A 24,949-nucleotide genomic window follows, 5' to 3' on the forward strand; every position below is an offset into this window, starting at 1 on the left:
AATGAACACAAAGGTGTTTGCAGGTGAAAAAAAGAATTGAAACTTAAACTAGTTTTTGTCACCAATTTGCAGTCCCAAACCAGTGTTGCTTTTTTTTTCTTTCCATCAGCAGATGGCCCTTCATTGTGGCTTTGGGAAATGGGTCGTGGATGAGGTCATTGCCGTCCCCTTCACATTTAAACACTTCCAGGAGGCATTGGCAGCACTGCTTGAGACTTTTCTGGTCACCAGTGTCGACATCAATTTCCACTGCTTCATTCACTTTCATCCAAGGGAAGTTTTCCCATGCTGTGGGCACACCAAGTTCTGGATTCACACCATCGGAGGAGTAAGCCTGCAATACAAATGCCAGCCAAAACAGCACACAGGAGTGCATCATCTCCCGGGTCTTCCAGAATCCACACAATTAATAATCTAAAACACAAAGCCAAACAGGGGCCATCAGTGATGTCACCCAATTAAGGGAATGAAAATCAACTACCAGCCTCCAGGACCAGCCAGAGAGCAGCATTATTGGGGCTTGACTATTCCACTAAAACTCTTTGGCTTAAAAGCCCATCAATTGTTTATTTCATGCTGGCTTCTGCCTCACTTGGATACCTGCACTGCTTATGAGGTGAGGAATCAGGGCCTGTAATTAGGATTTCTGCCTCAGTTTTACCACATTCTATTTTATTTTTGGTCCAGACCTTCCAGTGTTCCTCTGCAATTGCCAGAATTTCTATAGTCAATGTGGGCCACTCCAATTCTTCAGATGCCTTAAGGGCTGCTATCTGGTAGCTTGCTGAAATCTCTACTGGTTCCCAGGATGTGACAGGAAGCATTTTTCATAGAACCCTGTTAGCAAAATCAACTAACAATCTTCATTCTCTTAAGATATCAATTCCCAAAAATCTTTCTCCTCCCAAATTCATTTAGCTTAATAAAATATTTCTACAAAAGGGAACAACAATCTTTGTCTCATTAAACCCCTGTTAGTTGTAAACTCCAGCTGGAGGGCCAACCAGGTTCTCATCAACGAGTAAGTGGCATATGTACCTAACAACATATTCTGTCCAAATGCCCCTTCTTCAAACTCCACACAACCCATAAACCTCCCCTACCCATCGGTGTCCAAAATGTGCCACTGTTGGGAGAGCTGGGGGTGCCCGGCCTACCTAAAGAGAGACAGCTGGCTGCGGTAGCAGTGTCAGGATTTTCCCTATGTGCTCAGTCAGTCTTAACAAAAATTCCAGGGTGGACCAGCCTTAAAAGCTGTCTTCAGATTTTCACCCACCACAGATCAAGAGCTTGACTCAACCCTTGAAGGGCCTGTCTTCATTCACTTCCCTTTCGCCTTTTTGCCCTCGTTTAAAATCTTATTTAGGAGGGGTCATGGCTTTAAACAAAGTTGCTTCATGCGGTCACAAATTTTTCAAACTTTGGGCCTGATCCTTCTTTTGTTAATTTACTGCTTTTCTCAAAATTGCTTTTCCAGGCCCTAATCAGTAATTGCCTGGCAACCATATCTTCAAAGACAGTAAATACTGTCAGTGGGGGGAGGCTGGGAAAGAAAGAAAGGGAAGAGAGCGGGGTCAGAGGGAGAAAAAGCAGAGAGAAAGGAAAAGCGGAGAGAGGCAGGGGAGAGAGAAGTAGCGGAGATGGGGAGGAGGGTGAGAAAAAAACAACTTAGGGAGAAAGGAAACCTAAGCCAAGGAAAGTACAGACAGCAACAACGAATCCAGAAGTAGGGCTCCAGGGGCAAAGAATCTGGGAAACCCCAACCTCAACCTCTATCTGGCTCCAAGAGGAGAGTGGGAGTTGCTGCCACATCCACCGGAGTGAGACACGGGGGTGCCAACTATCCTTGCCAGCCATTCCAAGGCTGTGCTCTGGGTTAATGGGCCAACCAGTTTTCCTGTGGCTCTAGCCTGGTCGGGGTGAAGAGCCTGATCTCTACCCATTCTCCCACCCCGGGTTACCCACTTGGGGACCAATCTCGCTAGCCATAGGGCCTGTGGGCACCTGCAGCTCTTCCAGCGTTTCAAGCAAGGGACCATAAAGGGACTAACCAGAAGAGTCCAAGGAAAAAGGAAGCTCATGGGTATCACTCCTCTCAACCTCATAATGAGAAGGAAACAAGTAGAAATCCGTCTCTGACTCACCCTCCAGCCCTGCCCCAACTCCCAAGAATTGTAACCACTATGCTGCTCTTCCCACATGGGTCTGAGCCCACAACTTTCACTCTTACGTTCCCTGAGATATGCCTCAGTTTTCTATTGTTTCAATCCAGACACTTCCTGCTCCAGCCTGTTATTCTCTCTCTCACTGTCACACTCCTGCTTCTGCAGTACCACCACCTCCTCTGCCCTCAGTTTGGATATTTCTTTGTCTTTCTCAATCTTTTCTCTCTTTAACGCTTGTATTTCTGCCTTTAGCTCTACCATTTGCTTACAAAGCTGCATGAACAGTCTGGGACTGGTACAGCTCCCAGGCTTCCCCAAACCATGATCATGTACCTGCATGAAATCTGCCAAGTTCTTATCCAAATCTACTTCTAGCTTTTCTTTCTCTCCAGGTGTTCCCTGTCCTTCTGAAATATCTTTTTACTCAACCAGGCTTTTCAGCCCAAACCCGTAAATCAACAGCGGAATGTGACACTAAATCAACTCTCAGACTACAGTGTGGAGAATTACAGGTTGCTACTCAATTGCACTGCCCCCTTCACCTATTGCAACAAACAAACAAACAAACCACTTGTATCAATCATTCCTGTCCTCTCCAGGCTCCTGGCTTGGGTTGCCAAAATCTGTTACTTGGGATTTTCAGAACCCCCAGCAGGGGCAACTTTACTATTTCACTCCAGGCGGTGTCAGGAATAAATCAACAGGAACTCAGCAATTTTGTCTGAGCAAGGATTAAAAGCAAGTAAGCATGCTCTTGTCTAACGTTTCAGTTTATTAGATTTAAGCACACACAGATATAAGCATAATATTGTTGCAATGGCTTGATCACATTCTGAGATCTACACAACCCTCAAATCCAGGGCAACAACTTCTGTTTTATGTGGATTAACCTTCCAACAGCTATCTCTGATCCATGCCCCAGACTCAGACACTGGGCTGGGCATTCAACACCACTGGATGGATTGGGTGAAATGAAGATAGAAAGCTAAGTCATTAGCATACTAAAAAGTACCACAGCTCCTTCTTCCTCTTTAACTCTGCTAGCAGTCCCATATGTATGTTGAATGTCCTTCACATTTTCTGGCATCTCCTGAGAAAATAAAAGTGAGACCTCTGATGACAGTCCTAAACTCAGTGGTGAGAAAAAGGCTATAATCACAACCCTTACTACATAGACTGCTCTTCATCCATCCATATTGTAGTCTTCATTTGAAATGCCTCCAGCAAGATCAGGTACAAGTATTATTTTAAGCATGAATAGATAAGTCAAGAAATTAAAGGGTGTTTTCATACTCCAGTTTGAAATTTTGCCATTGTCTATACTGAGAATAGATCCAAAAAGTATAAGGAAAGACTGATGACTAGATGTTTTCATGTTAAAGATACGGATGCTGCATCAAAACATGAAGGAAATAGTGGGTTATTAGCTCCCAGAGTTTCCATCAGCATGTCAGCAAAATTTGGTATCAAATTTTCTGGGAGACCCACAAGCCTAATAAATTTACCATACTACGTGGAATTTTCTGTGGCAAGCCCTGTCACAGCATTACTGTGGTCTCATGCTGAACAGTCTAGGTGGAGAACTTCCCGTCTGTTACCATTAATTGTGAGTCCAACTGTTCAGTCCCAGAGCACCAAAGCTTTGAGTCATTTATTTATTGTCTCTGGCTATAAATTTCCAATAGCCTTTTGGAGCTCAGTCTCCTGCTGAGGGACTTCCCTGTAACTAGCAAAGATTTTAAAAGGAAAGTTTGTCCTTTTCAAATGGGGTTTTTATTCTTTGACATCATAGGAGGCGAAAGAAGAACATGTTCTTTATAAAATGTGAGTTGAGTTAATCAAAAAAATATGTTTCCATCTTTTATAATGGATTTTACTTTAGTTTGGCCAAGAGCAAAGACAGAACTTGTCTTCACACTTCAGTTGTTTGGTCACAGAGTGTGATATTTTTAGAGAAGAAATGTGGCCTAGAATTGGAAATCCTGCACACTGTGTTTGATTCCAAGTTACTATTAATTATTTGTATTATGATACAATATGCAAACCACTCTACAAACACATAGCAAGGGTGGTCCCTGCCCCATTGAGCTTAAAATCTAATAGACAAGACAGAAGTTCTATCACTGACATGGTGTGTATTCTTAGGTAAGTCATTCAACCTCCCTGAGACTTATTTTTCCATCTATTTAATGAGAATAATAGGATTTGCCTATAATGCCTTCCATTAAAATGTAGCATTTACCAATAGTTACCACACTGAAATCAGATCCTGCTGTATTTGCTATATTTCAATAGAAAACACATTCACACCAACACACTACTATGGGGTAATTGCTGGCAAATGTTTATTTTTAATGGTGAGTGTTATATCACACAGATGTTTGTGAGAACTAATTTTTTTTTTAAAATGCACTGAAATCTTTAAATGAAGGGAATATTTAAACGCAAAGTATTATTATTCAAGTTCTATGTCACTAACACCCAGCTATCAAAATCTCAATGCTATTTTTCCTTGAAATGATAGATATACGCGACAACATGCAATATACGACTTGCATGAACATGCTGCTTACCATAAGAAAAGTCAAAATGTGCTCCCAACTGAACCAGCAACACACAGATCTCTTCTCCATATCATTTTCATTTGATTAACTATATGGAACACAGCTTTCTGAAAAAGATATTACTATAGCCAACCTATTTTCATCTCTTTTTGGTACTTACATGGCTCCTATTGCCATAGTAGCTGAGCATCTCACAATCTTTAATGTGTTTATTCTCTGTGAGTCAGAGAAATGTCATTATTCCTATTGTACAGATGGCAAAACTGAGGGACAGAGAGCTTATAGCCCAAGACCACACAAAACATTCTCTCACATGCAAATTTGAAGTAGCCCCAATATTATGACAAATGCTGCTAAACATGATTTCTTTTGCATATGAAGCTTTCCCAGTTAGCACTGTCAAGGGAACATTTCACCCTTTTGACATGGTTCCCAACATTGCAACACTTACAAACATGCCTAACTTTTTACCTTTTAGTAACCCCACTAAAGTCAATGGAACCACTCAAATTCGAAATTAATCCTAGTTGCACGATTACAGCTATAGCTGCTATAAGCAAGAAATCCTGTTCATCTCCAAAATACACTGACCCACTGGGGACCACACCTTTTAGTACCAACCAGTGTTCTCACTCACACCCCGTAAAGCATCGAGCCATTGTTCATAATAATGTTGTATCAACACCAAAAGGAAGGCTGTGAAAAACATAGGAGATAATGGAAGGGGGATGTACATGTGCTTAATGAGCAGTATGAAATGGAATAATGCAGACAATGCTTTATTCAAATAAAAGTATCCTCCATCCTTCCGCCAAAGTAAGCCTTTCAGCTCAGTCCCCAGCCTCCACTACTAACAGGCAAAAGATTGACTTGATGTAACTTGTTGCCATTACTTCATTTCTTCCACATCACTACAGCAGTCAGCTCCAGTTGTGTAAAACCACTGACTAAACCACACAAACGAAGCATCAGCCTGAATTCATTCAGTGTCGTTTTGACACAACTATAGCCAAGGGCAAAATATGAATATTTGGTGAGGAAAAGCTCTGTGAATGGGCCCACAGCTGTGTCTACCATTTTTCCAAGTTTCTAGACTATTACCTTTCTCCTCTTAGATAGCTGGGTAACTGTCTAAATATGTAATCACGACTGAAGATCTCCTAGTTATATAGGGGAGTTCTCTTTTGTAGCTAATATTAGCTCTTGTACCTAGTAGTTGATCAGTTTTTCCTTGCTGTTTCTGTTTTACAGGTTTCCCACATAAAGTAGTAGTGTGTTCCCTCCTGTTTTCATCCTTTTTTATTACTAGATACAACATATTTCTATGCATGATTAAAGACCATTAGGTAGGAATTTGCTGGGCACTTGCACTACTATGCAATAGCTTTACCATTCTGTCAGATATGCAGCTGGTTCATGCAAGATCTCCAGTATCACGAAATGGCTTCTTGAGCAAAGGCCAAAGAACTGCAGACTTAAGGGAAGATAGCATCCTGCCCTCCAACAGGGATGCAATAACATTCTTAACCAACAGTGGACTCAGTTCATCTCCACTTCATTTTAATCAGCCACGAGGGGAAAGTTGCCAGATGAAACGCTGCCAAAATATCTAGAAACTCAAGACCAGAACTCTTGACCAGAACCATAGCTCTATTGGTCCAATGGAGCTATGCCAATTTACATCAACTAAAGAGCTGCCTCTCAGTGAGAAATACTTGCTTAAATTCAACCAAAGGAAGATGGTCTATTTGTACCCTCCAGCTCAGACCATAGCTAGCTGATCTTTTCTGTGAAAGAGAGACAACTCCTAACCATGGGGAAAAAATCTGGCCCTCATTCTGAGGATAGAATTTACCAAGGTGTCCACTACCAGTCCTGCTGGATGAAATTCCACAAATGCAATAGTGCAAGCAAAGAATGATCTTTCTATGTCCACCACAGACACCATGCAGGACTTTAAAAACTCTTATGCTATAGTCAATCTGACTTGAAATGCAATTTCAGTATTGTCACTCTAACTTGTGTTTTATAGGTTTCAATTGTTGCAAGACATCTATAAACACCACTGTCCAAAGCAGGAGAAACTTGCATTAAATTATAAGAAAAATATTTAAAAATTCAGGAAAAACTGTACAATGTTCTAGTTCTGCAGAAAGCATGAACTCTGCCTTTTCTTTCCTGTGTAGCAATCTGTCTTTGAATTAGGAACAGACAGACACAGTAAAGACCCAACCACACTGAAGGTGGCCATTTTGTACCTGTTTGTGACAGAGATCTGAAGGGTCTCTTTCTCTTTTTTTTAAATACTTTGCTGTCGTATAAGTCTAATGGAATGCAAACTACAATGATCTGTGTGCATGACATACAGCAAAAGGACACTTAGGATAAGTGGTTGAGAACAAGTGATAGTTACACTGCCTTATGAGACCACTGTCAGATAGCTAAAAATATAATCCTTTAGGAAATTCTGAAACTGAATTTGGTCTAGTTGTCTTCACAGGAGGACCACTGACATTGATTCTTTATCCTAATCTAAGCAAAGGCAGACTCACATCTCAAATTACAAGATATAATGGTCTGATCATAGAGGGGGAAATGTATTATTCACTCTCTCCCCAGTAATGAAATTTCAGCCGAAACAAGAAACCATGCGTGCCTCAAAGAATACAAAGAGTGAGACGCCTTCTGGTATAGGCCCATATTTGGCATGGTGGCTATAAAAACAGAATCTTGAACAGCCACTTTCTGCATGATCATGAAAGTCATCCTGACAACTAGCCTGGGTTACACCAACACTGTAAAGGACCAAAATGCCATGTGAGAGCTGCATGCCATTACTATTCCCATCTCACTGGAGACTCACACCAGTTGAACACTGAACACACTAAAAATTGTCTCTAAATTCACACTCAGAATGGAGATTATGCATTAAGAATTTCAAATAGCAACAGGAATACAGGTTTGGGGTAGTTTTAATGCATGTATTCATCTTTATTCATTTAAAAGCTATAGTTAAAAGGAGATGTATCTAGACATACATAATTGATTCTAATAAATGTTTTACTGTTTTATCAGAAATGCTTAAGGGTAGACTTTCACAGTAACAGAATATTGCTGAAAATCTTTTTTTATAATATATTGTACTAAAAGTTAGTTGACAGGCCTATTTAGTTTTTTACTCTGACACCTTGTTTAGATTTCCATTTTAAATAGGATTTAAGATAGTTTTTGGCAGAAACCTTCACTGAACAGAACATCCAATTTAAAAATTAATATCTTGCTGCCTCTTCCGATCAAAGGTGGTTACATTTACGTAAGTGTTTCAAGACTACAATATATGGTTCACTAAAATCTGCCTTTCACTGGGCCTAATTCAGAGGTGATTTTAAGTAGATCTCCAGCAGTCTAAGCTGCTATAACTTCTACCTTCATCCAGACCCCCTCAGAGTCTTGGGGTACCTCTACACCAGTGACTGTCCACATGTCCACGCGTGTGGCTGTGCCATAACCCTCTCCCCCGTTGTACACATCTAGACGCCCCAGAATCATGTATTTGAAGGAGAGGAGAGGGTGAGTCAACTACCATGCCTGAGGGCTGTGGTAAGTACACATCTCAGGCTGTGGCACAGCCCATCTCCATGCCAGTTTGCAGTGCATATAGGGTTAAGGGGCAAGTGCCAGATCTTGAGTTTCAATAGTCCTCCCCCCACACACTGCACAGAACCCTTTTCTGCCTGACCCTTACCCAATCTATAAAGTCCTCGCCCCCTTTTTTTGCTAGTAGTAGCAAGCTGCACTGACCACATCAGAACAGTTTTCTGCCACTTTCTTTTGATCAATGCTGGTGAACATGGCTCCTGTTCTGAGAGCAACTGCCTGGCCTGCTGATCACACCAGGGTCACTACTGATCAATGTCTGGTCAGAGTACACTATCCTCCCTGACTTCTCATGAAACGGCAAGATCATTCACAGAGACTGGAGCAGAAGGGCATTGAGCAGACTCTGGCCCATGCTGGGAATGGATCAAGCACTGGAGGCTCTGGAACAGGAGAGCAAAAAACTCAAGTGTCTCTCCGGGAGGGCTCACTGTATAAGCCCCTTCTGTGATGAGCTGGACTGGGTGCTGTCAGGAGCTCCCAGGACAGAGCCTCAGGTGGCTTATGACCCACTGCTACACCTTGTTGGCCTCATTCAAATGCTGATGAGGGAGAAGGCAAAGAGGCAGCAAGGACCACAGAGGATGCCCCAGAAGACCAAGAGCACAAGGAGCATGTGATTTTTCACCCCTACTTGGAGAAGCCAGTTGACAAAGCTCCCCTTCACTGACAAACCTAAGGAAAACCCCAAGCCACAGCAGGAACCAGAACCCCATGGTAAATTACAGTGGATCCCCCATCCTCCTCACCAATATACCCACTTGCTCTGGTGTTCGTCCTAATTTTAAGTCCAGCCCCCCCTCTGCTCCACCCTGAAATGTTCCCCGAGCAAGACACATCTGTAAATCAATGATTTTATTGATTCCCGATGAACCACTATTATGCATTTGGCAGAAGCTGGGTGTTAAAAACAGATTATTAACAACTTGTGTGCAGACTCTCCTTCCTTATTATGGTGAACATAAAATGTTTTCAGGTTTGGGATTGGGCCCCACAATTCACAGCACTTGAACTGGAATAGCGTAACTGTCTGGTGCCCTCATATTGCAAACACTTTTCTGACTTTCCCACAGCCACACCTTCCAGGTTAAGAAATGTCCCAAGTCCCAGTGGATTTTGATGAACTTCTTATTGGCTCTGATGTGAGGAGCATGTCTCAGTTTTGTTTTTGACAGAAATTAATTCTTGGAAATTGGCCACTACAGGCAAAAGCCTGTCAATTTTACTCACACAAGTAGTCCCACTGAAGTTAATGGAGCTATGTGAATGAGCAAAATTAGCAGGAAGTGAGCCTAAATCTCATTCACTGGTTAATGCCTCTTTCATATATTTTAGCTATTGACAAAGATTTTGTTGTTAGTGGAACATAAGACTGGTTTGTTTTGTCAATATATGGGTAGTCCATGGTCATGAACCTTCTACTGATTGTCAAAGAGCTGTTGGATCATATTAATGAAGTTCTGTGTTAAAATCACAAATGAGTTTGATTCCCCATAGTTTAAATTCCAGGGTATTACTAATTAAGAGGTCTCTTGGTTTTTGGTACTGCTTCTCTCCCTCTATGTGTGAAACTTGCAAGCTACTAATTGTGTTAGTACATTCTAAGACAGAGTCTGTTCTCAAAGCAATTCTTTGTAACAACAACTACTCACACAGAGAGAGACTCAAAGCAATACTCTGTAACAATAGAAACAGCACCCAGAGACTCCCCGCCCTTTTGTTGTATTCATCTCGCTTTGTTAACAATTGTGATTAAAATAGAGATAGAGGATGTATGTGGATGGATGCTTGGTGTGGATAGTAACTGAATGATCAGGGAGGTGCCAGCCTAAGAATGCAGTGTCCATCGGCTGAAGAAGGCGTCAAGTGGAAATAACCAGAGGACCCCCGGAGGGCAGACTGGAATCCACCCAACAGCCTCAAGAATGGGAGAACCAAAGAACAAGATAACATCTAGCAGCACAGAGCCATCAGGAATGTTCCATCTGCTGATTGATTCAGCAACAGCGTGATGAAGCAATTCCCATAGACTGGCATAGGAAGAAATTCCTATAAAAATGGACTCTGGAAAGTGAGAACTTTGGGGTCTGATTCTGCAAACCAACTTCCAGAAGCATCAGATGTGCATCTGACAAGGCCCTGCTCCCTCCTCATGTCCAGGCCACCTGGCCAGTGGCTTGGCATGAGCAACTCTATGGCTGGTAACTATGATAACAACCTTGCAGAACCTGTGTGTGTGTGTGTGTGTGTGTATGAATGAATGTGTGAATAAATATGAGATTGAATGGAATGTAATAGCTATAACTAACTGCTTACTATGATTCTTTTTGTATTCACAATAAATGTGGTATTTTGCCTTTTCGCTTTTAATAAGATCCTGCTGGTTTTTATTTTATTGGGATAACAGAGCTAATAGACAGGTTTCAGAGTAACAGCCTTGTTAGTCTGTATTCGCAAAAAGCAAAGGAGTACTTGTGGCACCTTAGAGACTAACCAATTTATTAGAGCATGAGCTTTCGTGAGCTACAGCTCACTTCATTGGATGCATACTGTGGAAACTGCAGAAGACATTATATACACAGAGACCATGAAACAATACCTCCTCCCACCCCACTGTCCTGCTGGTAATAGCTTATCTAAAGTGATCATCAAGTTGGGCCATTTCCAGCACAAATCCAGGTTTTCTCACCCCCCGCCCCCCCACACACAAACTCACTCTCCTGCTGGTAATAGCCCATCCAAAGTGACCACTCTCTTTACAATGTGTATGATAATCAAGGTGGGCCATTTCCAGCACAAATCCAGGTTTTCTCACCCCTCCCCCACCTCCCTCCAAAAACCACACACACAAACTCTCTCTCCAGAGAGTGGTCACTTTGGATGGGCTACTACCAGCAGGAGAGAGAGTTTGTGGGGGAGGGGGGAGGGGCGGAGGGTGAGAAAACCTGGATTTGTGCTGGAAATGGCCCAACTTGATGATCACTTTAGATAAGCTATTACCAGCAGGAGAGTGGGGTGGGAGGAGGTATTGTTTCATGGTCTCTGTGTATCTAATGTCTTCTGCAGTTTCCACAGTATGCATCCGATGAAGTGAGCTGTAGCTCACGAAAGCTCATGCTCAAATAAATTGGTTAGTCTCTAAGGTGCCACAAGTACTCCTTTTCTTAGAGCTAATAGAGATGCACTTTCTAGTTGGCTTGGCAAGACTGACCAGAAACGAATAGATGAAGTCACCTGTTCTTTCTCCTGGTCAATTTGTATTAGTCATAGAATAGGGTTCTAATTGTAGAGCAGACTGGCACCTATGTTCTTTATGAATAGTACATTGTGTAGATTAGTAAGTATATATGAAAGTTTCTTGGTACCCTGAATATTTCATTTAACTCTCCTTTCTTTGGCACGTAGTTGTGATTCTTCACAGGTATTCCATATTGCAAATAAGCATATTACAAATAAAGAAATTTATCATCCAGGGCATTCAAGGTAAGCAATAAAATAGATTTATAGGATCTAAAAAGCATATTATATTTTGAAAAGTCAGAACTGGTGGTTGTTTTTTTCTTAATTCCTTTTCATATTTTTCTTTGTGGTTGGAGGTACAATTCTTTAAAAAACTTTTTATGGATTCTCTATGTTATGAGAAAGAGCAGCTCTGGAATTTTTGTACACATTACTGTGCACAGACTATTAATTGTATTCCTTATCATCCATGTCAAAAGAAAACACTGTTAAAACTCAGAAAGGTAGTGACTGCAGCCCCAATTCAAAGTAGTTTGTATAAGTGCTTTGCTGAATCAATACCTTATGATCCAGTCCTATTTCCATTGAACTCAGTGGAAATTTTATTAATAATTTTGGTAGGAACAAATCTGGGCCCGAAGCTGATATTTTAGAGGAAAGAATGCTTTTGGGAATAAGAGTAAAAATGAGTTTCTTGTGAGAGTATAAATGAAGCTCATTGCATAGTGTTACAATCAGCATTAAAAGGGCACTACACATGAAACATTGTCATCATATTGAACAACCATATGACCCATATTGTTTGAAACACAATGACCCATATTGTTTGAAACCCTTCACAAAACTACATCTGCTATGATACCTACAAGAAATCAGCCAATGTTTATAGACTAGACTGCACTGCAGTTGTGGAAAGTCAATGTTTATTAGTGTAATAGCAAAATGTGTGTGTGTGTGTATATATATATACACACATATAATTGTCTATTTTGATAAACACTTTCCTCGCACACAAACGTCTTATGTGGCTTTTCTCTTCAGAAGCGGGACCAATCCTCTCTCTTTGCATAACGTCTAGCACAAAGGGGACCTGGGCCTAACTGAGTCCTCAGACACTACAGTAAAAAATTAAATATCCCAGCTGCTTGTTAGCTCCTTGCCCCCACACAATACATCTAATTATGCAACACTATGTTATTAAGGAAAAAACCTGAACCTAATTGGCTTGCTCTGAATGGACTGACTGGTCCTCCAGTGGTAGGAAGTGTTAATTGCCCTTAAGAGACTTTTATATATATTTAAGGGGCCAGGAATCTGCTGTACCTTCAGTGTACTGTATATACATGGCTGGAATATGGTGTTACAGACTCATATTGTGGACATTAATTTACATGTATTACTTTATAATAAATAGCAATTTTAGGCTTTGGATAAGGATTTACTAGTACTTAAATGAGACACCAAAATGAACAACGCTGCTGTCAGATCAGAGATGGCCCAGAAATAAAACCCAGGATCAGCAAAACCTGAATTAATCTGAAATGTGTGCCACAGGACCATGTCCATTTATAACTAGTGAAATGTTCTGAGAAGTGAGAAGCTGTCTAATGACTAACAGTAAATGGGATGGGAGGAAAGGTGGTAGAGAAGGGTAAATTCAACACTGTGCTCTTCTGATGCTTAAACATTTGGACATTTTCAGGCTTCGTAGTTACCATTCTCTGCTCTTAAAGTCTTGATTTTTCACTCTCCCATTTATATTTCTGTCAATTCTATTAGCTTTCTTAATTAGCACTAAAGGAAGTTCTCCACATTCATCTCAATATTTTGTGCTTATTTATAATATATTTCTTATGCTAATTTTTCCCAGAGTTCCCCCCTCCCAAAATAATTTGACTTGTCAATCTTGAACTTATATCAGTTCTCCTGTACAGTTCCTTGTTAATATTAGTAATGTTCCACCTCTCTTCTCAGTCCATACTTAAAGGGCTCAAAATTGCCTAAAATACATATTTGACCCCTTTGTTCTCAATCAACATAGGATCAATCCATGGCTTTGTTTTAAATAAATAATTTTAGTTTCCAAGAGAAAACTATGTACATTTGAACTCTCATTACTGTGTTTCTTCAAATGTAGTCACGATGTATCATTGAAATAATGATAAATGTCTAGTTTTATAAATCAGAAGGTTAATCAAATGAAGTATTTCCTCCCATTATAAATCTTATGTGAAAGCAAAAATGCATTTAAGCTGGAGAGGGAGGGCTCTTCATGTATAAGCAAATCAACAGAAGAAACTTGTAGCCATTTGGCTGTAAACAACAACAAATCGCATTTATATTATTGTTGTTAATTATTTGTATTACAGCAACCTAGAGACTTCTAGTGATGTCAGGGCTCCACTGTGGTAGCTACTGTACAAATATATTTAGACACCTTGTCTGAAAGAGTCTAGAATCCAAATAGACAAGACAGACAAGCATGGGGGAAAGAAACAATTATTATTTCATTTTACACATGGGAAAATGAAACCAAGAGAGACCAAGTGACTGGCTCAAGGTCACAGGGGAAGTCTGTGGGAGAACCCAGATTTCAGATCCCCACTCCAGCACCCTAATATCATCCTTCCTCTCACCACAGTACTTTTATATTGTACTTTTCATCCCAAAGGCTCTCTTAGCAAAGGTAATCTGTATAAAGAAAAGGAGTACTTGTGGCACCTTAGAGACTAACCAATTTATTTGAGCATAAGCTTTCGTGAGCTACAGCTCACTTCGTCGGATGCATACTGTGGAAAGCGTAGAAGATCTTTTTATACACACAAAGCATGAAAAAATGGGTGTTTACCACTACAAGAGGTTTTCTCTCCCCCCACCCCACTCTCCTGCTGGTCATAGCTTATCTAAAGTGATCACTCTCCTTACAATGTGTATGATAATCAAGGTGGGCCATTTCCAGCACAAATCCAGGGTTTAACCCACCTTGATTATCATACACATTTTAAGGAGAGTGATCACTTTAGATAAGCTATGACCAGCAGGAGAGTGGGGTGGGCAGAGAGAAAACCTTTTGTAGTGGTAAACACCCATTTTTTCATGCTTTGTGTGTATAAAAAGATCTTCTACACTTTCCACAGTATGCATCCAATGAAGTGAGCTGTAGCTCACGAAAGCTTATGCTCAAATAAATTGGTTAGTCTCTTAGGTGCCACAAGTACTCCTTTTCTTTTTGCGAATACAGATTAACATGGCTGTTACTCTGAAACCTGTAATCTGTATACAAATTAGTGTACCAGACACTGAAATGCAGTAGCTATTTGACAATACATGGCAACAGCACACAAGGGTATAGGATCCAGAAGTAAAGAATTAATTATATTAAAGGAGAATCCGAGGAAGGCAGAATGCAGAATGCAGTTATCCAAGCTGGCATTTATCTAGGACATAAGGCTACACCAAAATCTCTGAAAGTGACCCCAGATATTTAACCATTTGGTCAAGAACTTGTCCAAAAGATGGCACTTTAAGCAACATAGTACCTGCTAGCACTGTGTTTGGTACCAGTTCAGGGGTCAAGAGTGTGTCCACCACTTTCTGCCATACTTTCTGGGAGACCACTGTGGAACACTTTAATGATGTGACCCAACCTGGCTGATCTGATGGGCTCACAATATAAGGGAGTATGGCTGCAGCTATCGCTCAAATTCAGCAATTATGGACATATTATCTTGTTACATTGATAAGGGACCTGTCTAGCATACGTTAATATTTTTATATCAAGCTATATAACTGGGAGGCACTCACTTGTGAACTATAGCTTATTGACTCGTTGCAAAAGGTGGTTTAGAAATTCAGACAGGCCTATTCAGGCAAAGATATTTTACCACCTAAACATCGCATGCATATCTACATAAATAACAGATGCCAGCACAAAACACTCATCTAAGGACACATTACACTTACGCTGAAAGCTTTGCTTTTCTGTGAAGAAAAATAAAAATAATATCCTATAAAACAGTATCATCACTGAAGAGTTATAATTCTTTTTTATTTTCCTTGTAAGAAATTTCTTTATAACTCACTCATACTAGTGAATATCTAGTTCACTAAAAGTATGAATCTGATAAGATTAATGTTTGTAAATGCATGATTTACACACGCACACAGGCACATGCACTCACACCCCCCTACTTATAAAATAAAATGTAATGCACTTACTAACATTAAAGTTAATAGATAGAGTCAGTAAAATCCCTGCAGCAAATTAGTAAGAAAAAAATTTCTCACTTATTCAACAATTTCTAACTCTTCCATTAGTAGTTAGTAGAAAAGCTATTTCAAAACACAGAATGAGGAACTAACTAAAATTTTCTTAGTAGCTACAAATTTTCATTTATGTGGACAAAGTTTCAAGAATAATAATGAATAATTGGAATTTTTAAATCAGCATTTTAATATGGTTGGACTCTACCCAGGAGGGGGAAAAAATGATTTGAAAGAAATCCTTCTTCCTTGCTTGGAAGAAAAGTGATAAAGGAGAGAGTTGCAAGGAACTGTAATGCCAGCTTTGTCAGGAAAAATTTACATCTTCTGCCACACTACAGTATTAATGTAAAAGATTTTCTGCATTCTTCCAGTTGCAGAGTTTCATGTCTGAACTGGCAATTTGCCTGAAGGACCTATCTACTGACAGAATTATTGTCAGTGAGGTCAACTGTAAATTTAGATCAGTCAGTGCAGGGCACAAGGAAAACACTGTCAGAAATATTTCCCTGAACCTTGCCATCAGACAAACATTGAATGTATGTCTCTAAGCATAAAGCTTCAAGTAATAAATTCAGTGAAAATCAATAATTTTAAACTCACACTACAGTTCGGTACTTCAATAGAAATCTTTCATTGATAGTTGCTTTCCTCTTCTATGAAGACTAGCCATGCCATGATCACCAGGGTCAATAAATTTCTACTAAAAAAGGGAAGACAAATGTTACATTTTATTACCGATATTAAAACCAGGAATTACTGCAATAGTTGCTTAACAAGCTGTCAGTTAACAGGTATTGTGCTTATAGACAGAGGAAGGAGCATTATGCCCTCTTTCCAACTCTTTCGAGTTATATCTAGAAATAGGCTAATACCACAAAAATTTGATCCAGGTTTCAGTGTGGCCAACTCATGTGATTTTAATCACAAATCTCATGATACTGAGTGTTTTTCTTAAAGCCTTAGACCCTGACTACAGACTCTCAGCATTCATTTTAAAAATAATTCTTAACTTCCAGCCCTCCTGGTTCCAGAGAAAAGCTTGAAAATGTGAACTCTAAAATGCCAGAAGGCAAATAAACAGAACTCCAAATGCATTACTGCACGGATATTACCTCATGATTTCTGAAGACCTGACTTGTGATTTTGAAACACTTGGAGTTAGCAATACTGAGATTTCAAGCCCCTCTGTGTTTGAGGGTGTTCAGATCTAGAGTTTTGGTTCAGGCCTCTCTCTTTATATCAGATTCCAAACGACAGTGAAATTGAAGTGTAAGAGCAGAGGATAGGCACACAACATGGAAAACAGAATTGGTTTGAAAATAACACATAAGAGTAACATTCTCTTAAAATATTGCTGCGTTGAGAAAGACGTACATAGGCTGAGTTCCAAATGGAACTGAACACATAATGTATTATGTTCAGCCACTAGGTGGCACTGTGTGTAACATACCTTATTTAAGCTAAAAGAAAAGGAGTACTTGTGGCACCTTAGAGACTAACCAATTTATTTGAGCATGAGCTTTCGTGAGCTACAGCTCACTTCATCGGATGCATACCGTGGAAACTGCAGCAGACTTTATATACACACAGAGAATATGAAACAATACCTCCTCCCACCCCACTGTCCTGCTGGTAATAGCTTATCTAAAGTGATCATCAGGTTGGGCCATTTCCAGCACAAATCCAGGTTTTCTCACCCTCCACCCCCCCACACAAATTCACTCTCCTGCTGGTAATAGCCCATCCAAAGTGACAACTCTCTACACAATGTGCATGATAATCAAGTTGGGCCATTTCCTGCACAAATCCAGGTTCTCTCACCCCCTCACCCCCCTCTCAAAAACCACACACACAAACTCACTATCTTGCTGGTAATAGCTCATCCAAAGTGACCACTCTCCCTACAATGTGCATGATAATCAAGGTGGTCCATTTCCAGCACAAATCCAGGTTTTCTCACACCCCCACCCCCATACACACACAAACTCACTCTCCTGCTGGTAATAGCTCATCCAAACTGACCACTCTCCAAGTTTAAATCCAAGTTAAACCAGAACATCTGGGGGGGGGTAGGAAAAAACAAGGGGAAATAGGCTACCTTGCATAATGACTTAGCCACTCCCAGTCTCTATTTAAGCCTAAATTAATAGTATCCAATTTGCAAATGAATTCCAATTCAGCAGTTTCTCGCTGGAGTCTGGATTTGAAGTTTTTTTGTTTTAAGATAGCGACCTTCATGTCTGTGATTGCGTGACCAGAGAGATTGAAGTGTTCTCCGACTGGTTTATGAATGTTATAATTCTTGACATCTGATTTGTGTCCATTTATTCTTTTACGTAGAGACTGTCCAGTTTGACCAATGTAAATGGCAGAGGGGCATTGCTGGCACATGATGGCATATATCACATTGGTGGATGTGCAGGTGAACGAGCCTCTGATAGTGTGGCTGATGTTATTAGGCCCTGTGATGGTGTCCCCTGAATAGATATGTGGGCACAATTGGCAACGAGATGAAAAAATAAGGGATGTCCCTTGTAATAAGGGATTGTTGGCAACCCTATGGCTGTGTCCCATAATGCTTTTACTTTCCTGTCATTGATATAACACCACACTAAATGCCTTTTTTCCAACCAACTTGGCAACTTTTCTTTGCTGTCTAGGAGCCCCTCCATTAAAGCTCTGATGACCCAGAGATTGGGTACTTACTGCTGTTCTCCAGGGTTTGGCAATTAGTTTTAAGTTTCCTCCAGTGCTGTATTTTACAATTCCTTGAATATAGTTCTTGAAGGCACCTGGAACACGGCAGAAACTGCCCTTCATTTCCTTTCTTTTGGCAAAAGGAGTAAGTGTATTGGGACTTCCATTTTGGGTTGATCACTCCTTGTCCCTGGTCATGCACCTCTCTCATTTTCCAGTTGCTGACATTGCCAATCTTTCACTGCTATCACACTTGTAGCAGCGATCATATCTTTCAGTTGAGTTTTCGCATTGGCAGCATCTCTGGTAACTCTTTGGCGCTTGTCCTTTCTGGTTTGCAAAATCTGGGGAATTACTAGAGGTCTTCCTTAACTTGGTCTTCGTGAAAGCAGCCATTTCAATTGCTAATTGTCAGATTGCTTCATTGTTCCACCTGAATAGCGAATGAATTTGGCTTTGTGCATTTATATTCTTTGACCATGGTGAGATCTTTGGTTTCTCCTTCTTTCAAAAAGAGATTGCATAGCATTTATTTGTAATGGCCTTAGTTGCCCTGATGCTCTTAATTTTTGCTGGTGGTCCATTTCAATACTACAGGCAATGTTCAGTTTTTCCAACAAAAGTTCATCAGCTACACGTAAATTCAGTTTTAGGTCAGCTATAATAGTCTCATTTTGCAGCCCAATACAAAGAGACTGTAGAAGCTGACTTTGGACCAATTCAAGCTGGTATCTTAGTGCAGGACTCTGTCTTCTTCTCTGATGCAAAGATAATTTTTTGACAAAGATCCACTGCACTCTCCAGAAAATCCAGCAGGATCTCTTTTGGGTTCTTGAACCGCCTTAGTTTATTTCTGATAGAAATCAGTGGCATTTTCTTCTTTCTGATTTGTTTGTAGGATCTGCCTTAGAGTTTAGGCAATGTGAAGCTCACTCTTGCCCTTCAGATAACTTTGGAGTTTTAATCTTGGGCTGCATAACTTGCACCTTCTGTATTTTCTAACTATGGATAACCTTTATTTAATCCATTTCAATTTGATATTCCAGACTACTAAAACAGTTTGTCTTTTTGTGTGGAGTCTGTCCTGTAATTCTGAAATCTTTCCTAAATACTGATAGCAGGTTTGGAGTAATCTGAGGCTGTTCCCTTATTACTTTCATTTTCAGTAGGCTGCACTGATTCAGTTTTCATCAGTTTAGCTCTAAATTGCCCTGTCGTCTTTTGTTGCTGCAGCACTACCTGTTCCACGGTCTGACAAACTGTTAAAGCTTCTTTATACTGCTGAGTGGATTTTATCTGTTTAGGCTTTTCCTGCTCTGGTTTGCCCTTCTCTTTCTAAATCATATCCTTATTTCGATCATTCAGATGGAATAATATGGACATTTCCTCATCCTCCACTGAGCTAACAGTTTCACTCTCTAAATGCTGCCAAATATACTTGATCAAACCTCTGCAGCTTTTGCACCTTATATTTGTTTGATCGTCCCCTGAAATTTGCAGTCATTCATTCACAGTCAGGAGCTCCTGCTCTGCTTGGAGGCAGACGGTTTTCTATCTCAAGCAGCAAATTTCAGTTTCCATTTTGTGGCCTGCTCAACTGCACCCCTTCAAAAGGGCCCAGAACAAATAATTTCGGAGGGACCTCCAGCAGTATTCCTGCACCCTTACTCACAGGGCACAGTTTTTCAAAGAGAACCTTTTTTATTCTGGGAGTCAAACCTCTTGCTTTAGCAGCTTCTTGCAGACAGAGACCTCCTCAGCGCACAGCTGCAGGCCAGCCTCTTCTCACAGCAGCATGCGCTAGGCTCTGAACACTCTCGCCCCTGCAGTAGCTCACACACTGTGCCCCACACTATTCTAAAAGGGGCAGCTTCCATTTCTTTTCTATAGTTTTTAATCACTATTAACAATATCTACAATACGAAGCAGATATTCAATATTATTGCTATATATGCATAATATTGATCTAGAACATCTATTCCAGGGTCCTCACATAACCCAATGCCTCTCCCCAAATTACACCAGGGGCCACTCCAGCTGGCAGCGCAGCCCTCAGTCAGGAGGGCGCAAAAGGCTACTTAAAGATTAGCACCTGGACTCTGAGAGGCAACACAGACACTCATCCTTGAAGTTTAAAGGTAGTGTGTGTAGACCCTGGAGTGTTCAGGTCAAACCTCCCTGCAGTTGCAGTATAGGAGAGTTTGGAACCAGGGTCCCTGAAAGGGTCGAATGTTCCAGCATGAGAAGGGAGGACTTTTTGCTTGCGGCCTGAAAGAACAAAAGGCAGCCGGGGTTGACAGGTGCAGCTGTGCAGACAACCTCAGCCATCAAGGTTGGATGAGATTTGCTTTTTATTTTTTTGCAGTTCTGCTTAAAGCGTAAAAATAAAAGTCCTTTCATGTCTGATTTGGGTCTTCTCTTTTTGGGGGCAAACATTTTGTTGTGCTAGGAGGTTTGAGGGAATGGCAGGGGGAGATTGAAGAGTGACTGTCTTTCGGCTGCTTCTCTGGTGTTCTCTAAGAAAAGGCATTTGTTATTGTCTGGGTTATGCACAGCTCTAGGAACCTAGTTCAGGACGAGAATACACTCCCTGCGGCGTCAACCTTGGCCTGGAATGGCCGAAAAAAGAGGTAGCAGCTCCCAAGGTTGGAAGGGGAAAAAGCATAACCTGAATGGGTGGGCAGATTGGTAGGGCTAGGTTAAGCCATTGGTCCCTGCACACCCAAGGGAAGATATAGAAGTCCTGACCTTCTTGTTATAGCCCTCTTGGTATGATCTGTGACGGGAGGTGGAAGGAAGCCTACCCAAATCCACTTAGGCCAGGCTCAGGGGCTAGCCCACTTCCTTCCCCTACTGGTGAAACTGGAGCACAGCTGAGTGTTGCTGTGGATAAGAACCTAACTGAAAGTAGGGAAAGGGAGGCGTTTAACGAGTACCGTATATGATTCCTACCCTACGGTGGGAAAAGCCCAAGATACATATAAAGCAGCCGCGAGGCTGCTGCCTATAACAGAGGGTGGCAATGGATATTGGGGGACACTTTAGTTAAGGGACCCTGACTCTCAGCCCACAAGGAGGCAGGGCAATGAGAGAACTCTGTCCCTTGTTGCTAGGTTAAGAATGGCTTTGCAGGCAGCCAGGCCTGTCCTGACCCCCACCAGTTGTCAGGGGAGTGCTTTCTATGCCACCCCAGCTGGAGGCCCTACCATCCTACGTGGGCATTAGTGACTGATGGGAAAGACCTAAACTAATGATCTCTCTTCTTCTTATGCCCTGCTGTAAACATGGGAGGGCTAGCAGATTACAAGCAAGATTCACAGAAAGGAGCTTTCCAGCTACTCCCTATTACAGGGGTCAAGTTATTTTCACAGGCGAAGCCCATGAGATGCTCATGATTGCACTCAGCCTCCAAAGGAGCAGTACAATGTCAGAGTGGATAATGGGACACAAATCAGGTTTGTGACTTAGAGGGGATGGACCTCCTGGAAAAAACTTTATTTTCACAAAGATGGATTCAAGAGGAGATATAAATCTGGTGACTTCATGGTAGATTGACAGGTAAGTTAGGAGTACTGCCAGCAAAAGAAATACAAAGAATCCCTTGGCTAAGAGGGCTGGGGCATCCAAAGTAGATTGTTTTGCATGAACTACAAGGTTAGCCTCTCTCAGTTCCATACCCCTAAGTAGTACCCAATTTATTATTATTGGAAAAATTAAGAGAGAGAGTGTTGGACAGTTCCTGAATCAATGTAGTAGCATTTCCTTGAAGGGAGGATTGCATGACAGAGTTGGGCCTGGAAGCTGATTCAGATGCATTGCGGACATCCTGGTCTGGGTTTCCACCAGGGCAGTGGTACACATTTGATTTGGAAGAAGCATGAGAAGTAAAGTAAAAATCAGACAACTGTCCACATGGTGCCATCATGGGTATGCTGAAAGCTGGCATCATTTGCTCCTGTGGGTCATTTATCAAGCAGCACATTTTGCATGAGGATATCTGGTTACCAGAACCCTGGTAACAGGTTTTACTTGGGCTACTGGAGGGGCTGTCTTTATCAAGGTTAATAAGGGGTCAGCAAGGGAGGATTTAAAGAGGGTTTTTGAGTTTAGGGATCTGCAGTGTGGGGAAGACCTGACCCCCTAACTCTCTGCATATCAAAACACCAATAAAAGGGTGGTAATTCATAGTGCTACAAAGATTTGAGGATTGAGATTGGCCCACTCAAAGCAGTACAGATAGGCCTACTGTGGACACTGCTGGTGCCAGACCCACTTTCCTTGGGAAAGGAAATTTCAATTCATGGTGATGTCAAAGAGCACAAATTATTGACACTCCTCCTGGTGAAGTGGGATCTCATTTGTTCAGAATTGGAGTGGTTACCTCCAAATCACAGCTTGGACTAGAACCCCAATGAGTTATGCCTCTCAATGGTGGGACCAGATGCATAGAAGGGTATGGAGGGCCCAGTCCGGGAGGATAATTCCATGGTTTATATGTGCTAAACTTTTCTTATTTATCTCTTTGTCCAAGATTAAGTGAATGAGTCACAGGAGTTGGTGACTGGATGCTTGGGTGTAATATTGTGCTTTTGGCTCACAGATTAGGCAGTTCCCCTGCGAAAATCAATTGTTGGGTCTCAGAGTTGAGACATCTCTGTGTTGGCATGGATGGCAGTGCTTGCTCTGGGGAGCAAGGGAACATGTTTGGATCTGTGGTCATGGTATTGTGCACTGAGCCTACAAGGGGCAGCCAGGGCACCGGAACGTTCTCAGGTGGGCCTTGGTGGTGAGGCAATGCTGAGATGGCCTAGCAGGGGGGGCATGCTCTGAGACCAGCTGCTGCCCCCTTACATTCTTTGGCAGCCTGGAAGCAACCACCTGAAATGATTACTGTACCCCTCAGTGAATACGTTTGTAAGGGGGTTGATTTAGTTATCAGGGTAAAGAGCCATAGGGCAGAGAGAGTACCTTGTCCTGGGGCTTATTGTAAATTGCTCTGAAGTGGTGCACCAAAGGTTATGGTGGGGACCTGGCAGGCATCCATGCACTGACAAGGCCACAAACTGTGTGAAGTGGGAGGTATCCACATTTGAACATGATCATATTTGATACCTGACTTATTCAGGGACAATGAGGTACATCTCTCCGTGACAGCAGAGCAGATAAATGTTTGGGCTGAAGCTAGGGAGGGAATAGTTAACTGTCTGGGAACCTTGCCGCATTAGGGTGGAGGCAGCAGCCAGGCTAATTACTTTTTCTTTGTATAAGGCTCAGTGTTGCTTAGTTAATTGCTGTTCCACAGCCCCAGGCAAGTAGTGTATTCTATACAAACTAAGGTACTTCAAAGGAACACTACTCCTACATCTTAGAAAAACTTTCACAGACAAAGCCTGAGTCATCCTATTGTCCCAGCTGCAGAGGTTTGATCAAGTATATTCTGCAGCATTTAGAGAGTGAAACTGTTAGCTCAAGGGAAGATGAGGAAATGTCCGTATCACTCCATCTGAATGATCAAACTAAGGATATGATTCAGAAAGGGAAGAGCAAACCAGAGCAGGAAAAAGCTAAATAGATAAACTCCATTCAGCAGTATAAAGCAGCTTGATTAGTTTATTAGAACATGGAAGTCTTTGAATCAAAAGTAGATCTCTTTCCAACTGATGTGCTATTGTTCAAGCAGAGGTTATGGGCTTGATGCAGAAATTACTGATTGAGGTTCTTTGGCTTGTGTTACCAAGAAGTTAAACAAGATGATCACAGTAGTCCCCTCTGGCCTTAACATTTATGAATAAACAGGGAGAGAGGCATAAAATTAGAAAGGAAATTAATCAAGGGAGGCTGTATGTATTCTAGGTTTCAGAGTAGCAGCCGTGTTAGTCTGTATCCGTAAAAAGAAAAGGAGTACTTGTGGCACCTCAGAGACTAACACATTTATTTGAGCAGCTGATGAAGTGAGCTGTAGCTCATGAAAGCTTGTGCTCAAATAAATGTGTTAGTCTCTAAGGTGCCACAAGTACTCCTTTTCTTTTCGTATGTATTCTAGACTGCATAGTTAAGAGTGATTTGAGTTTCACGTTTAAAGTCAGGAATAATTTTTTTTGTATTCTATTCCATATTCAAACATTACTATACATCTTCCACAAAACAATACAAGTGAAACAAAAAAATTTCATTTTCTTCAAACTATTTGGTTTTTAAAAAAATCAACGCTAAAAAATTCAACTGTAATTTCCCCCCTCCTTCACTCCTTAGCCCCTCCACCTTGAAAAGAGGAATGAGAGGGGAGGAGAAAGAGAAAAAGTAGAGAAAGGGATGAGAGAAGGAACTAAAATATTTTCATTGAAAAAATTCAACTAAAAT

This window comes from Lepidochelys olivacea, assembly GCF_965140295.1.
Source record: "Lepidochelys olivacea isolate rLepOli2 genome assembly, chromosome: 3".
NCBI lineage: Eukaryota > Metazoa > Chordata > Testudines > Cheloniidae > Lepidochelys > Lepidochelys olivacea.